The sequence below is a fragment of the Lithobates pipiens genome, unplaced genomic scaffold (assembly GCF_037356315.1).
Source record: "Lithobates pipiens isolate NorthernLeopardFrog02 unplaced genomic scaffold, aLitPip1_a1.2 Scaffold_19, whole genome shotgun sequence".
In the NCBI taxonomy this organism is placed as follows: Eukaryota; Metazoa; Chordata; class Amphibia; order Anura; family Ranidae; genus Lithobates; species Lithobates pipiens.
In genome coordinates, this window is record NW_027507764.1 from 205,871,317 (window position 1) to 205,888,973 (window position 17,657).

At 45.6% G+C, this 17,657-nt stretch overlaps 1 protein-coding gene across 3 annotated transcripts in view; it reads right to left on the reverse strand.

The window, feature by feature from the left end:
- The window catches only part of STARD3NL (STARD3 N-terminal like), a 103,499-nt gene that overhangs the window by 76,377 nt on the left and 9,465 nt on the right, over positions 1-17,657 (reverse strand). The window lies entirely within an intron of this gene.

A 17,657-nucleotide genomic window follows, 5' to 3' on the forward strand; every position in this document is an offset into this window, starting at 1 on the left:
ATACCCTTGCCAGTCCGACTTCCCGACACCCCACGTAGTGGCTTCAGAGACAACTTCTTACGTCCGGACTTTCCCCATCCATTCCAGACAACCTTGCTGAACCGACAGGATTTAAAGGAACTGTTCATGCAAGCGGAACCTCCAACACATGTGGAATCTCAACTTTACTCCCTCTTGCTCAATATCTCCCCTGACCTTCCACCAGTTACAGTGGCCTGGGAGGCAGAATTACGTCATTCTAGCTCCCCTATTGACTGGCAAAAATGTTTTATCCTGCAGCACAAACTATCCCTATCCACTAATACCCAGGAAAAAGGATTTAAACTGGTAACAAGATGGTACAGATGCTCCTCGACTATACACTGTTTCAACTCGGCAGTACCAGATACCTGATGGCAGTGTCTTAGCTCCCCGGGGTACCATGCTCCACATCTGGTGGGAATGCCCTCCTGTGCAGGGGTATTGGCAACAGCTCTTCAAACTATACTGCAAACTGATGGCGACTTCCATTCACCCTTCATCTGAGGTGGCTCTCTTATCTATACTCCCTGGTAAATTCAAATCCATCAAAAAAAAAGATGCATTACAACACTTTCTGGCAGCGGCCAGAGTAGTGATTCCCCATCACTGGAGATCAACAAACATGCCTTCCCTGGGGGACTGGGCTACTGAAGTGGACCGCATAAGGGACCTTGAACTTCTGTTGGCAGGGGAATGTGGTAGAGACTAACCCTTTTCTCTCACTTGGACTTCATGGTTCGTATTCCGATACTCCTATGAGTTTATCTCCTGGACTGAAAATGGCCTAGATGACGTCGCCTTGGGACTATGATGGAGTGCTTCTTGTCCCCTATCTTTCTGCCCCCATTCTTTTATTCTATAATTTAAATACACCCCCTTAGGAATCCATCAAGCAAATGTACCATGACTTCGACTTATCTATTGTTACTGATTCGATGTGTGAACCCTATGACATTTTTCATAAAGACAGGTTTTTATTTAACCTTTCCTGATGCACTACGTACAGAGGCACCCATGATCCCCTTCTCTGAAATGATGAAGGTTACTTTAACTTGTAACATTTTCAGGGGTTTCTATCACAGGTGGTCTCCTGATGGGCCTTATAAACAAGTTTTGACTCCATTTATATGTAACCTAGACATGTTTTTGTTCCGACGCACACAATACCTATTGTTGGTGTACCTTAGCACTGTGTGTAATGTTTCAATTTTTTTGGTCCCTTTTGCTTCTCTATATGAATAAAATAAGATTGAATTAAAAAGCCAAGAGGCAGGGAACCGCCAAAAAAAGAGGTAAGGGACCACTCTATGCAATATCGTTACAGTAAGTATAACTTTTTTTCTTAAAAAAAATTAAATTAAAAAAAACGTGCTGCAGAACTTAGAGGAATTCTAAGTATGGCGTAACTATGCATATACTATAGGGCTCTGTTCTGATGCAGGCTGTAGTCTTCTGTTTGTTCTCTAGGTGATCCAGTTGTTTCTTTCCCCCCATTCAGTACTCACTTTTCATACGGATCTCATCGGACTGAACTCCGAAGGAAATTTCGACGGAGTTCCGCCAAAGCGGACTTGACTACACATGATCAAACCAAAGTCTGACCGTCTAGAACGCGGTGACGTACACCAGGTCCGATGAGACTATAAAACGGAAGTTCAATTGCGAGTGCGCCACCCTTTGGGCCCCTTCTGTTAATTTCTTGTTGATCTTGTGTTAGTAGAAGTTTGGTGAGATTCACGCTTTTCAGACTCGTGTTTTTTTCAGATCGTTTAACTGTTGCTCAGTTTATGCTTGTGGGGTTTGTATCTGCTTTTCAGTGCGTGTAGTCAGTTCGCATTTGTTAATTCAGTGCGTTCTTGTCTGCTCATTGCTGATTTTTAGCTCGCTCATCACAGGCCTTGCTGTTCTTCAGTGCATTCTGTTAAGTTCGTTCTGACCAGCCGACCGCTTTGAAGCCATGTTGCGTGTACGTACTCATCGTAGAGTTCGTGCTTTGCTTGGGCTTGGTGTTGGGGTTCATTCTTCGCCCAAGCCCAGTCCATGAACAGGGTGGGGAGGAGTTCATGGACGCAGAATTGGTGGCTCCAGCGTGACCAATTCTCTCACATGCCTTTTGCTTTGTGAGATCCATGAGAATAATCCTGACGGTTTCAGGAACTTTCTCAGGATGACAGACCCCGTTTTTCACCATCTGTTGGCTTTGCTGACCCCTTATATCAGCACGCAGGATACCTGCATGCGGCAAGCCATCACTCCGGAGCAGAGGCTAGTCGCCACGTTGCGGTACTTGGCGACTGGGAGAAGCCTGCAGGACATCAAGTTCTCAACAGGCATCTCCCCCCAGGCTCTGGGGATCATTATCCCAGAGACATGTTCTGCCATCATTCAGGTCCTGCAGAAGGACTATATTAAAAAGGTAAGATTTATCCTTTAACATCACATTTTATTGTATTGAACGTTTGCTAATGTACTGGATTTCTTTCCTCAATCCCCAATTACCATGATTGCAATATGCATGCTGTAATCTTTTAATGCTCCTTTTTTGTCCTTCATGTATATTTGCCTTCACTAACCTCCTCAGCATGCTATGCTGGGCCCAGATCCACCTAGTCTAGTCACTTAATGTATTTTGTCAGCTCCATTGTAGTGCTTTACCCCAAACCCCCCTTAAAATGTGTGCAAATGGTATATGTATCCTTAAATACATTTTTAAATCCCCCCCTCAAAATGTGTCCAAATGGTATGTGTATCCTTAAATTAATTTTTAATTCCCCCCCCCCCCCCTTAAATTTTATCAGTGGGCTATCAGAAGTGGTGAGGAATCTGATAAGTGGGCCTTAATATTTTAGTCTTTAACCACTTGCCGACCGCCGCACGACGATGTACGTCGACAGAATGGCACGGGCAGGCATAAGGGCTTACATGTACGTCCTTGCCTGCCCGCCGGTCGGGGGCCCCGATCGGGCCCCCGCCCGGTGCCTGCGGCGGTCGGTATTCGTTCGGGAGCGATCCCGGACGAGGGGACGGCCATTCATTCATGGCCACCCCCTCGCGATCGCTCCCGACGAATGAAAATGTCCCGTGACATCACTTCCTCTCCTGTAATGTAAACACAGGAGAGGAAGTGATGTATTCTCTCCTCCGTGTCGGTATTTTTCGTTCCGGCACCGAGGAGAGAGCATCGGTGAGTTGCACAAGCACTACACTACACAGTAGAACATGCCAGGCACACTCACGACCCCCCTTTACCACCCGATCACCCCCCAATTACCCCTGCCCCCCCAGTCACAGTGACACCAATTGCTTTTTTTTTTTTGCATTGGTGTCATTTGTGACTGTAATAACTGTTAGGGCAGTTAGGGTTAGCCCCCTTTAGTTCTAATGTGCCCCCCTAACCCCCCCAATAAAGGTTTAACCCCGTGATCACCCCCCCTCGCCAGTGTCACTAAGGCTGGGTTCACATTGCAGCGGTTTATGAGAACGAATGTGATTCGCACCGCACTGCAGTGCAAATCACATCCGATCTCTGTGCGATTCGAGTTCAGCCATACAGATAGTATGGCTGAATTCGTGTCGCACCCGCCGCAAATTCGCACGGGACCCTTTTTTTGGCCCGCAGCAGAATCGGATCGCATGGGTGTTCACACCATGCGATCCGAGTTTGCAGATCGCACTGCGATATGCGAACTGATCTGGGGGTGTCATTAACATTTCACTGACACTCCCAGCAGTTCGCATAGGGCAGTGTGAACTGCCACCGGGAGGCATGCGATGCGGGAACCCGCCGCGGATTCATGGCGTTCCCGCATCGCTCCAGTGTGAACCCAGCCTAATAAGCGATCATTTTTCTGATCGCTGTATTAGTGTCACAGGTGACGCTAGTTAGGCAGGTAGGTATTTAGGTTCGCCGCAGCTTTTTATAGCGCCAGGGACCCCCATATACTACCGCATAAAGCCCCCTGATTTCCCCCTAGTTAACCCTTTCACCAGTGATCACCATATAACTGTTACAGGTGACGCTGGTTGGTTAGTTATTTTTTTATAGTTTCAGGGCACCCGCCATTTATTACCTAATAAAGGTTTAACCCCCTGATCACCCGGCGGGTGTCATTTGTGACTGTAATAACTGTTAGGGCAGTTAGGGTTAGCCCCCTTTAGTTCTAAGGTACCCCCCTAACCCCCCCCAATAAAGGTTTAACCCCCGTGATCACCCCCTGTCGCCAGTGTCACTAAGGCTGGGTTCACATTGCAGCGGTTTATGAGAACGGATGTGATTCGCACCGCACTGCAGTGCAAATCACATCCGATCTCTGTGCGATTCGAGTTCAGCCATACAGATAGTATGGCTAAATTCGTGTCGCACCCGCCGCACCCGCCGCAAACTCGCACGGGACCCTTTTTTTGGTCCGCAGCAGAATCGGATCGCATGGGTGTTCACACCATGCGATCCGACTTTGCAGATCGCACTGCGATATGCGAACTGATCTGGGGGTGTCATTAACATTTCACTGACACTCCCAGCAGTTCGCATAGGGCAGTGTGAACTGCCGCCGGGAGGCATGTGATGCGGGAACCCGCCGCGCATTCGTGGCGTTCCCACATCGCTCCAGTGTGAACCTAGCCTAATAAGCGATCGTTTTTCTGATCACTGTATTAGTGTCACTGGTGACGCTAGTTAGGCAGGTAGGTATTTAGGTTCGCCGCAGCTTTTTATAGTGCCAGGGACCCCCATATACTACCGCATAAAGCCCCCTGATTGCCCCCTAGTTAACCCTTTCACCAGTGATCACCATATAACTGTTACAGGTGACGCTGGTTGGTTAGTTATTTTTTTTATAGTTTCAGGGCACCCGCCATTACCTAGTCTCACTAGTGTACCCCTACATTTAGGGGTGTCTACTTTCCAAAATGGGGTCATTTGGGGGGGGTTTGTGCCATCTTGGCATTTTATGGCCTTCAAAACTGTAACGCCCTTAGAAAACCTGAAGGCGGTTCTTGGTTTTCGGGGCCCCGTACGTGGCTAGGCTCCCAAAAAGTCCCACATATGTGGTATCCCCGTACTCAGGAGAAGCAGCAGAATTTATTTTGGGGTGTCATTTCACATATGCCCATGGCATGTGTGAGCAATATATCATTTAGTGACAACTTTGTGAAAAAAAAATAAAAAAAAAATTAAAGTTTGTAATTTTCCCGCAACTTGTGGCAAAATATAAAATATTCCATGGACTCAAAATGCCTCTCAGCAAATAGCTTGGGGTGTCTACTTTCTAAAATGGGGTCATTTGTGGGGGTTTTGTGCCATCTTGGCATTTTATGGTCTTCAAAACTGTAATAGGTAGTGAGAAGTGAGAAGTGAAATCAAAAATTTACGCCCTTAGAAAGCCTGAAGGCGGTGCTTGGTTTTCGGGGCCCCGTACGCGGCTAGGCTCCCAAAAAGTCCCACATATGTGGTATCCCCGTACTCAGGAGAAGCAGCAGAATTTATTTTGGGGTGTCATTTCACATATGCCCATAGCATGTGTGAGCAATATATCATTTAGTGACAACTTTGTGTAAAAAAAAAAAAAAAAAAATTATTTTTTGTCATTATTCAATCGCTTGAGGCAAAAAAATAAAATATTCAATGGGCTCAACATGCCACTTATCAATTTCCTTAGGGTGTCTACTTTCCAAAATGGGGTCATTTGGGGGGGTTTTGTACTGCCCTGCCATTTTAGCACCTCAAGAAATGAGATAGGCAGTCGTAAACTAAAAGCTGCGTAAATTCCAGAAAACGTACCTTAGTTTGTAGATGTGACAACTTTTGCGCAAACCAATAAATATACAATTATTGACTTTTTTTTTACCAAAGACATGTGGCTGAATACATTTTGGCCTAAATGTATGACTAAAATTGAGTTTATTGGATTTTTCTAATAACAAAAAGTAGAAAATATCATTTTTTTTCAAAATTTGAGGTCTTTTTAAGTTTATATCGCAAAAAATAAAAATCGCAGAGGCAATCAAATACCATCAAAAGAAAGCTCTATTTGTGGGAAGAAAAGGACGCAAATTTTGTTTGGGTACAACATTGCATGACCGCGCAATTACCAGTTAAAGCAGCGCAGTGCCAAATTGTAAAAAGACCTCTGGTCATTTACCAGCAAAATGGTCCGGTCTGAAGGTGGTTAAATAATACTTAAAATAAATGTTCTACTGATGTTGGACAAGAATGTTTTTTGTGTAACGTGCTTGCAAGGTTATGTGCAAAAGTACTTATATATTTTTTTCTTATTTGACTCCCCAGTTTCCTTCAAAGCCACAGGAATGGTAGACTGTAGCATTCCATTTTGCCACCGTTGGGACTTCCCCAACTGTGGAGGGACTATAGATAGGAAGCAAGTCCACACGTGCCACCACCCCATTCAGGCTCATACTATTTTAACTATAAGGGGTTTATAGTATCGTGTTAATGGTGGTGGTGTTGGCACAATATGAATTGCTGTATGTGGACAGGGGGAAGAACGGCCAGATGTCAGATGGAGGAGTGTCCCCCCCAGTATAGATGACACATTCCTCCCCTCTCACATGGTGTCACTGCCCCACCTCCTCTCAGTGCTCCCCTCCCCACCTCCGGTGTCTCGGGTTTTCTCACCCCTTCATGGTGACAGCGGCTCCTCCTCAGTGTGCCGGGTGGTGTGGGGTGGAGTCTCAGTCCGGACCCGCCACACGTGACTAGGCCGACTCCTCCGAATGGAGCGAAGGGCACCCTGAAGCCGGGAGATGGATGCACGCATATGCAGAGCACAACCTCCAATCACGGCAGCGCTGGAAAGCGGCCCGACGAGGGCTTGACGCACCTGCGCTCTGCGGCGGGGCTATCGGAAGGCTGCTGGGTAGAGGGGGGAGGAGGAGCCGAAAGCAGCACAGGCGCATTGCTGGCGGGACGTCAGCTGGGTGGAGAATGCAAGCAGGCGTAGCTGCGTGCTCATGGACGTGGTGCATGCGTAGGACACGGGAGGATACACAGGATTCTAACAGACCGGCAGGGGGGAAGGTGCGGACTAGGGGTGCAACGCATCAAAAAAACTCACAGATCGGATCGTTCCTCGGATCAGAGTCATGGATCGGATCAGCAAAAAAAATAACACTATCCCCGCCCCCCACAGCCACATTGTTTATTTAAATAAAAAGGTATAACACTATCTCCCCCCCAATAAAATGCAGCTTATTACAAGCATAAAAACATAGTCAGCATATCACTGATGATTTGCGCCAAGCTCACCACAGATCAAAGTTCCTCCAACAGACCGCCGTGATGAGTCCCGGGATGCCTATTGGCGCAAATCGTCAGTGATATGCTATGTTTTTATGTTTGTAATAAGCTGAATTTTATTGGGGGGGGGGGGAAGAGAGAGATAGTGTTGTACCTTTTATTTAAATCAACAATGTGGCTGTGCCGAGCAAGTGGAAAGGCTTAGATAGTAGTTAGTTATTATCTAATCCTATCTAACAGATAGTAGTTAGTTATTAGGTTAGATTAGGTAATAAATGTAGTGGTACCTGCATAAAAGAAGTTTTGAATGAGGGCAGGCAAGGCATCCAGCGTGACTCCTCCAGAATTCCTTCACTTGGGCTGACACAGGCTGAACAACGCGCTGGGAGTGACGTCGGCACGCAGCTCGCCGCCGCCTGGTGTACCAAGATGGCCGCCAGCTCCGGAGCTAGGCCGAAGCCGCAGCCTTTCCTAAGGCCGCGGCCCGCTCCATGGATCGCATGGTGCGGACCAACTAATCGATAATGAAAATCGTTGTCATCAATTAATCGTTTCAGCCCTAATTACTATGCAAATGTCAAAAAAGTATCCTGCTTACAATACACCAAACAGCACAGAGACAAGCCTCAAACCTTCTGGCACAAAGTCATTTTAGACCAAAATTAAGCTTTTTGGCCACAACCATAAACACTACATTTGGAGAGGAGTCAACCAGGCCTATGATGAAAGGTACAGCATTCCTACTGATGAATGCAGTATGTTATCAAAAAATATTGGAGGAAAATTTGCATTCATCAGCCAGGAAGCTGTGCATGGGACGTACTTGGACATTCCAACATAACATTGATCCAAAACACAAGGCCAAGTCGGCCTGTCATTGGCTACAGCAGAATAAAGCGAATGTTCTAACGTGGCCTTCTAAGTCCCATGACCTCAGTATCATTGAGCCACTCTGGGGAGATCTTAAATGTGCAGTTCATGTGAAGAAGAAGAAGAAGGAAGAAGAAGGAAGGAAAGAAAGAAAAAAAAAAAAAAAAAAAAAAGAAGAAGAAGGAAGAAGGAGGAAGGAGGAGAAAGAAGAAGAAAGGAGAAGAAAGGAGAAGAAAGGAGAAGAAAGAAGAAGAAAGAAGAAGAAAGAAGAAGAAAGAAGAAGAACCCCGTGTCCTGTACAATTAAGATACAATTTTTGGCTTTAGATATACTTTAACCACTTAAGGACCGCCTCACGCCGATAAATGTCGGCAGAATAACGTACAGGTACAATGCCCTTTAAGAGCCCAGCCGTGGGTCCCGCACGCGGCGCACTCGTGACCCGGTCCTGAGCTCCATGGCCGCAGGGCCCGATCGCCGCCGCTGTCCCGCGATCGGGTCACCGCCCTGAAGAACGAGGAGAGGTAAGTGTAAACAAACCTTTCCTCGTGCTTCCTAGTGTGGCTGTCACTGATCGTCTGTTTCCTGTTATAGGGAATGACGATCAGTGACATCACATGCCAAGCCACGCCCCCAACAGTAAAACACACACACACACACACACACACACACTCTCTCTCTCTCACACACTTAACACCTACACTGCCCCCTAGTGGAAAACCCCTTCACTGCCAGTGACATTTTTAATCGCACTGATCGCTGTATTAATGCCAATGGTCCCAAAATTGTCCGACGTGTCCGCCATAATGGTCACAGTCACAATAAAAAAAAATTGTTTTAAAGCGGGAGTCCACCGGGACTCCGCGTTTTTTTTTTTTTTAAAGCCAGCAGCTACAAATACTGCAGCTGCTGACTTTTAAATAGTGACACTTACCTGTCCAGCGCGCCCGCGATGTCGGCACCCGAAGCCGATCGCTCGCTCGGCTGCCGGGTCCCGCCGCCATCTTGGGTATGGGAATCAGGAAATGGAGCCTTTCGGCTTCATTTCCCGGTTCCCTACTGCGCATGCGCGAGCCGCGCGGCGCAATCCGGACGGTCTCCGCTGCCTCTGGGAGCTGTGTGTTTCCCAGCAGGCAGCGGGGCACTTGCTGAAGGGGGCGGGCGCTTGCGGAACGGGGCGTAACGTGCGCCCCGTTCCGCAGAGAGCTAGCCCAGAAGTGGGTGCAGTTACCTGGATTATCCAGGTAACTGCACCCCCCTCCCCCCTGAAAGGTGCCGATTGTGGCGCCGGAGGGGGGGGGGATTCCGATGAGCGGAGGTCCATTTTAGGGTGGACCTCCGCTTTAAAAATGCCATAAAACTATACCCTATTTTGTAGATGCTACAACTTTTGCGCAAACCAAATTTATATTTATATAGATCTAGATCTAGAGAGAGAAGAATGTGTCGGCCTAAACTGAGGAGAAAAAAAAAAAAAAAAAAAAAAAAAAAAACTTTATATATATTTTTGGGGGATAATTATAGAAAAAAGTATTGTCGCTCTATTTTTGTTTATAGCGCAAAAAATAAAAACCACAGAGGTAATCAAATACCAACAAAAGAAAGCTCTATTTGTGGGGGGGGGACGCCAATTTTGTTTGAGAGCCACGTCATATGACCGCGCAATTATCAGTTAAAGCAACGCAGTGCCGAATTGCAAAAAAGGGCCTTATCCTTTAGCTCAGGGGTCATCAACCCCCGGGCCGCGGCCCAAAGCCGGGCCGTACCGCCTCTCTAGGTGGGCCACAGCTCCAAGGACACTGTCAGGTCCGAGATTATCAACCCCCGGGCCGCGGCCGGCTAAGGCTTCGGAGAAAACTGTCAGCGGTGCGGCCGGCCGAACAAGCAGAGAGATGACCTCATCCCTCTGCGCTACGCACAGGCGCGCCGCTGTCCCGCCCTACCATAAGCTGGCTACAGTTACACAGAGGCGGCGGCTAATGAGAGAGAGAGAGACCTCATCTCTCCCCGCCCACCCTCACTGAACTTACTTTCCCGCAGTCTCCAACGGCTCCTCCCCTCACTCCCATGCTGGAACTGTAAGTACAGTGCACTCTGCACTCCTAATATTTTATTATAATTAATATTAATTTAATTTAATTTAATTAATTGGGAAATTAATATTATTTCTATCACGGGACATCAAATATTATTTCTATCACGGGACATCTAATATTATTTCTGCAATGGGACATCTAATATTATTTCTGCAATGGGACATCTAATATTATTTCTGCAATGGGACATCTAATATTATTTCTGCAATGGGACATCTAATATTATTTCTGCAATGGGACATCTAATATTATTTCTGCAATGGGACATCTAATATTATTTCTGCAATGGGACATCTAATATTATTTCTGCAATGGGACATCTAATATTATTTCTGCAATGGGACATCTAATATTATTTCTGCAATGGGACATCTAATATTATTTCTGCAATGGGACATCTAATATTATTTCTGCAATGGGACATCTAATATTATTTCTGCAATGGGACATCTAATATTATTTCTATCACGGGACATCTAATATTATTTCTATCATGGGACATCTAATATTATTTCTATACTGGGACATTTAATACTATTTTTATACTGGGACTTTTAATAATCCTTTTAATACTTTTATACTGGGACTTTTATACTTTTAATAATACTTTTATACTGGGACTTTTAATAATACTTTTTATACTGGGACCGTTATAATACTTTTATAGTGGGACTGTTATAATAAAACCAATTAGTGACAATCTGTTACGCTTTGGTGGCAGGTGACAGTGACAATCCACATCTGGGGGCAGAAAAGTGGCAATCCACATCTGGTGACAGGTCGCAGCAGTGGCAATCCACATCTGGTGACAGGTCGCAGCAGTGGCAATCCACATCTGGTGACAGGTCGCAGCAGTGGCAATCCACATCTGGTGACAGGTCGCAGCAGTGGCAATCCACATCTGGTGACAGGGTGCAGCAGTGGCAATCCACATCTGGTGACAGGGTGCAGCAGTGGCAATCCACATCTGGTGACAGGGTGCAGCAGTGGCAATCCACATCTGGTGACAGGGTGCAGCAGTGGCAATCCACATCTGGTGACAGGGTGCAGCAGTGGCAATCCACATCTGGTGACAGGGTGCAGCAGTGGCAATCCACATCTGGTGACAGGGTGCAGCAGTGGCAATCCACATCTGGTGACAGGGTGCAGCAGTGGCAATCCACATCTGGTGACAGGGTGCAGCAGTGGCAATCCACATCTGGTGACAGGGTGCAGCAGTGGCAATCCACATCTGGTGACAGGGTGCAGCAGTGGCAATCCACATCTGGTGACAGGGTGCAGCAGTGGCAATCCACATCTGGTGACAGGGTGCAGCAGTGGCAATCCACATCTGGTGACAGGGTGCAGCAGTGGCAATCCACATCTGGTGACAGGGTGCAGCAGTGGCAATCCACATCTGGTGACAGGGTGCAGCAGTGGCAATCCACATCTGGTGACAGGGTGCAGCAGTGGCAATCCACATCTGGTGACAGGGCGCAGCAGTGGCAATTGCCATCTGAAGACAGGCTGCAGCAGTGACAGGCCGCAGCAGTGGCAATTCCCATCTGAAGACAGGCCGCAGCAGTGGCAATTCCCATCTGAAGACAGGCCGCAGCAGTGGCAATTCCCATCTGAAGACAGGGCGCAGCAGTGGCAATTGCCATCTGAAGACAGGCTGCAGCAGTGACAGGCCGCAGCAGTGGCAATTCCCATCTGAAGACAGGCCGCAGCAGTGGCAATTCCCATCTGAAGACAGGCCGCAGCAGTGGCAATTCCCATCTGAAGACAGGCCGCAGCAGTGGCAATTCCCATCTGAAGACAGGCCGCAGCAGTGGCAATTCCCATCTGAAGACAGGCCGCAGCAGTGGCAATTCCCATCTGAAGACAGGCCGCAGCAGTGGCAATTCCCATCTGAAGACAGGCCGCAGCAGTGGCAATTCCCATCTGAAGACAGGCCGCAGCAGTGGCAATTCCCATCTGAAGACAGGCCGCAGCAGTGGCAATTCCCATCTGAAGACAGGCCGCAGCAGTGGCAATTCCCATCTGAAGACAGGCCGCAGCAGTGGCAATTCCCATCTGAAGACAGGCCACAGCAGTGGCAATTCCCATCTGGTGGCAGGCTTTGCCAACTAGCCAAAATGAGTAAAAAAACAAATGTCACTGCAGAGCTTTTTTGAAAAGGGGCAAAGACCCAATGATGAGACAACAGAAGACTGTTCTAAGACTGCAAACAAAAAGAAAGCTGCATTTAAAAGAAAATACCAAGAGTCCTATTTAAATTATGGGTACATTGCATCAGGTGATTCACATTCTCCAAACCCGCTTTGTATAATATGTGGTGAGCGGCTATCCAATGAAGCCATGAAACCTTCAAAACTGCTTCGCCATATGGAGACCAAACACCCTTCATTAAAAGACAAGCCGGTTGAGTTTTTCAAAAGAAAAAAAACGTGAACACGAAGGACAGAAGCAATTATTGAAGACCACCTCTTCGATAAATGTGTCTGCATTGAGAGCCTCATTCTTAGTGGCTAACCGTATTGCTAAATCTAAGAAACCATTTACAATCGGAGAACAGTTGATCCTGCCTGCTGCAAAGGACATTTGCCGTGAAATTTTAGGAGAGGCTGCGGTTGAAAAGGTGGCGCATGTTCCTCTTTCGGCTAGCACTGTAGCTAGACGAATAAATGAAATTGCAGAGGATATTGAAACGCAACTGATAGAGAGAATTAAGGAGTCACCATGGTATGCCATACAAGTCGATGAGTCTACTGATGTTGACAACAAGGCAACAATGCTTGTTTTTGTTCGATATGTTTTCCAGGAGGATGTCCATGAGGATATGCTATGTGCACTCTTCTTGCCGACCAACACCACAGCTGCAGAATTGTTCAATTCTTTAAATGAGTATATGTCAGGAAAACTGAATTGGTCGTTTTGTGTTGGTGTATGCACGGATGGAGCTGCTGCCATGACTGGGCGGCTTTCTGGTTTTACCACTCGGGTCAAGGAGGTTGCTTCTGAATGTGAGTCTACGCACTGTGTCCTCCATAGAGAAATGCTGGCTAGCCGAAAAATGTCACCTGAACTGAACAACGTTTTGCAGGCTGTGATTAAAATAATCAACCACATTAAAGTACATGCCCTTAACTCACGTCTGTTCGAACAGCTCTGTGAGGAGATGGATGCAGAGCACACTCGTCTTCTGTTATACACAGAAGTGAGATGGCTTTCTAAAGGTAGATCACTGAGCAGAGTGTTTGAGTTACGAGAGCCGCTCCAGAGATTTCTTTCTGAAAAACAGTCACCACTTGCAGCACATTTCAGTGTCACAGAATGGGTCACAAAACTTGCTTACTTGTGTGACATATTTAACCTGCTCAACTAACTCAATCTGTCACTTCAGGGGAGAATGAGAACTGTGTTTAAGTCTGCTGATAAAGTGGCTGCATTCAAAGCCAAACTGGAATTATGGGGGCGACGAGTCAACAATGGTATTTTTGACATGTTTCCAACCTTATCAGAGCTTTTGAAAGAGACTGAGCCAGAACCTTCTTTCACACAGCTGGTGCATGATCACCTCTATCGGCTTTCAAATGAATTTGAGCATTATTTCCCATCCTCAAAAGACCCCCGAATTGGGAAGGAATGGATCCGTGACCCATTTGTGAATAAGCCAGGTGAATCCACTCTGTCCGTGCTAGAAGAGGATCAACTGCTTGAGATCGCAAATGATGGTGGCCTTAAAAGTATGTTTGAGACGACTTCAAACCTCCATACGTTCTGGATTAAAGTCAAGGCAGAATATCCTGCAATTGCCACAAAAGCGCTGAAAAGCTTGCTGCCATTTCCAACATCCTATCTTTGTGAAGCTGGATTTTCTGCAGTGACAGCAACCAAAACAAGATTACGGAGCAGATTGGACATAAGCAACACACTTCGAGTGTCACTGTCTCCTATCACCCCAAGATGGGACCGCCTAGTTGCAGTAAAACAAGCTCAGGGATCCCACTGATTCTGCATTATGGTGAGTAGAACCATTTCATTTTATATTCCAATGTAATAGAAATAACGTGCTTCAGTCACCCTGACACCATAACACTGTTTAGTTGCAGGGAAACAAGCTTGGGGCTCCCACTGATTCTACATTACAGTGAGTTGAACTATATAATCATTGTATTATATTGTAATAATATAAATAATGCACTTCAATCGTCCCGATATTATGGTATCAGGATGATTGAACCGATAACGCACCACATCGCGATTCCTCCCCCCCCCCCACCGGGCCTTGGAAAAATATTCTTCCACAAAACCGGGCCTTGGTGCCAAAAAGGTTGGGGACCACTGCTTTAGCTGGAAAATGGTCCGGGGCTTAAGTACTTCTTCTACCTGCATAAAAGTCTGTCATCCCTACCACCACTCCCAAAAAAATCATGATGCATGGACCAATGATGGGAGAATAGTGGTAAAACATACTTTTTATTTGTTCAGTGAATAGTATGTATTGAGATGCTTTGCAAGATACAAAAATTCATGTAGAAAGCCAAGTCCCACTGTAAACATAGCACCAAAGTTTGGTTTTAAAATAACCAAAAGCTACAATTGAAGTGATGTAAACCCACGAAACAGAGATTTCTTTTAAAAAAATTTAAAATAAAGGAAATGCTAATGGAAATCATTGAATGCTATAATTATTACCATTTTACAGATGGAAAGTTGAATTCAGTTTATATTATATAAAGTAAGAATCCAGGAGCTCTATATTGTGATCTGTGTTCCCAGTCAGTTCCTTAAGCCTCAGTCAGATGGAAGGTTTGGGGCGCAAATTTGCTGTAGCATGAAAATCCAATTTTTCTCCTGTGTATGGGGAGAAACAGGTGGCGTATACAGCTGACCAGAGAGTTAAATGATTGTACGCAGCCATACTTGGCTAAACACCAATGCTTTATAGCATGGGTGCGTAACCTATGAATTTGAGATAACCCTGCAATAAAATGTTCCCAATAACATAACAAATCCTCACTTTACGAGTTCAGTTCCACTAATATAAAGCCAAAGAATATTACTCCCACCAATAGTAAGAAAGTCAGCAATAAAAAACATAAGAGGATCTGATAGAGGTTCTAAAGCAAAAACAAAAATGTAGTTTGACTTGAGTATTACTTTAAAATATGGCATGCAAACGTGTTATACTGCTAGCAAAAATGAAAAAAAAAAAAAAAAAAAAAAAAAAAAAAAACACAAGAGCACTCCATATAAAAAAAATAAAAAAAATCATAAATCCAAGAGCACTCACACTGAATAACAATGTAAATTCAAATACTTGACATATTTGCTTACCCTACTTTAATCATAAAGAATATATGTGTCTGCTGCTAAAACCTTCATACCTATAGTATCTGGGAAACAAGACCAAAACACGAGATCAAATATAACCCTTCTAGCCTTATTTTTTCTTCCGACTGTGTGACTGTGTGATCTTTCCCCACATTACCACACTGCTGTGTTTTCCTTGATAACAACATACAATTATCTTTAGAAGAATTACATAGGGAATGATCTTCCACACATTGTGACCTTGCATTGCATAAACTTATCTACTGATAAGATAAATTAATCCAACATATGCATTCGATACCCAAAGCAAAGTACACTGCTGCTGGTAAATGGCCGTTTAGGAACAGTTGTGTGTTTTTTTTTTCTGTGGCCCCTGATCTCTCCTCTATCTTATCAGTACATGTACACAGGGTCTTTTATAGGCAGTTGAGTTTAGAAGCATTTTTTGGAACGCAAATAAATGCATTCAGGACAGATGTTCAGAGATATTTCAAAAGCCAAATGCCTGTAACAGCTTGTAAACGCGTGTTAACATGGTAACTCACGTTTAGCCACGTTTCGTTTACAGGCATTTTTCATATTTGGCTATTTGAAAAAAAAAATGTTAACGCTTCTAAATGCAAATGCGGCAAAATGGATGTTTTAAATATGGTTACTATCAGTCAAGTTAAATCGTTCAGGAGAGGTTGTAAAAAAACATCCCGTGTACATGAAGCCTTAGTCCAGAGAATCACAAGAGAGATATACACCACCGCTCAGAGGCAGGTCCTGGGAACTCAGAGATAATTGCTCCAAGTGAAGGGATCCGGGTGCGAGCCACAGCATGCAGATAATGTGGATAATGACAGAACTCTGGACGGCCGCACTCCAATGCTAAAACGATGCTTTATTCAAATATTTAGGACACAGCAAATGACACCACAGCGAAAGATGCTAACAGCTGACGTTTTAGCATTGGAGTGCAGCTGTCCAGAGTTCGGTCATTATCCACATTACCTACATGAAGCCTTAATCGTACAGGTTAGCCTAGTGGTATAAAACCTTTGAAATGGGACTCCGCCTGCATATACATTTTACATGTACAGTCAGCAACCCAATAATATACTACTATTCTAATTACGGTTTCAACAAAATAGCGTTATCTTTAAATAAATCAATTACAACAAATAGGTGGTTGATCAATAAATTACTATCTTTTAGGGCTGCAACTAACGATTATTTTCATAATTGATTAATCGGCCGATTATTTTTTTCGATTAATCAGATAAAAAAAAAAAAAAAAAAAAACTGAAAAAGGGGAGAAATACACACACACACACACACACACACACACACGTGTCCCCCCCAGTATAGATGACACATTCCTCCCCTCTCACATGGTGTCACTGCCCCACCTCCTCTCAGTGCTTCTCTCCCCCCCTCCAGTGTCTCGGGTTTTTCTCACCCCTTCATGGTGACAACGGCTCCTCCTCGGTGTGCCGGGGTGGTGTGGGGCAGAGTCTCAGTCCGGGCGTGCCACACGTGACTCGGCCGACTCCTCTGAATGGAGCGAAGGGCACCCCGAAGCCGGGAGATGGATGCAAGCACGTGTAGAGTACAACCTCCAATCACGGCAGCACTGGAAAGCAGCCCGGCGTTGCTGGCGGAACGTCACCTGGGTGGAGAATGCAAGCAGGCATAGCTGCGTGCTCATGGACATGGTGCATGCGTAGGACACGGGAGGATACACAGGATCCTAATGGACCGGCAAGGGGGAAGGTGCGGACTAGGGGGGCAACAGATCAAAAAACTCATGGATCGGATCGTTCCTCAGATCAGAGTCATGGATCGGATCAATTTTCGGATCAGCAAAAAAAAACACTAACCCCGCCCCCCACAGCCACATTTTATTTAAATAAAAGGTGTAACACTATCTCCCCCCCAATAAAATGCAGCTTATTACAAGCATAAAAACATAGTCAGCATATCACTGATGATTTGCTCCAAGCTCACCACAGATCAAAGTTCCTCCAAACAGACCGCCGTGATGAGTCCCGGGATGCCTATTGGCGCAAATCGTCAGTGATATGCTATGTTTTTATGCTTGTAATAAGCTG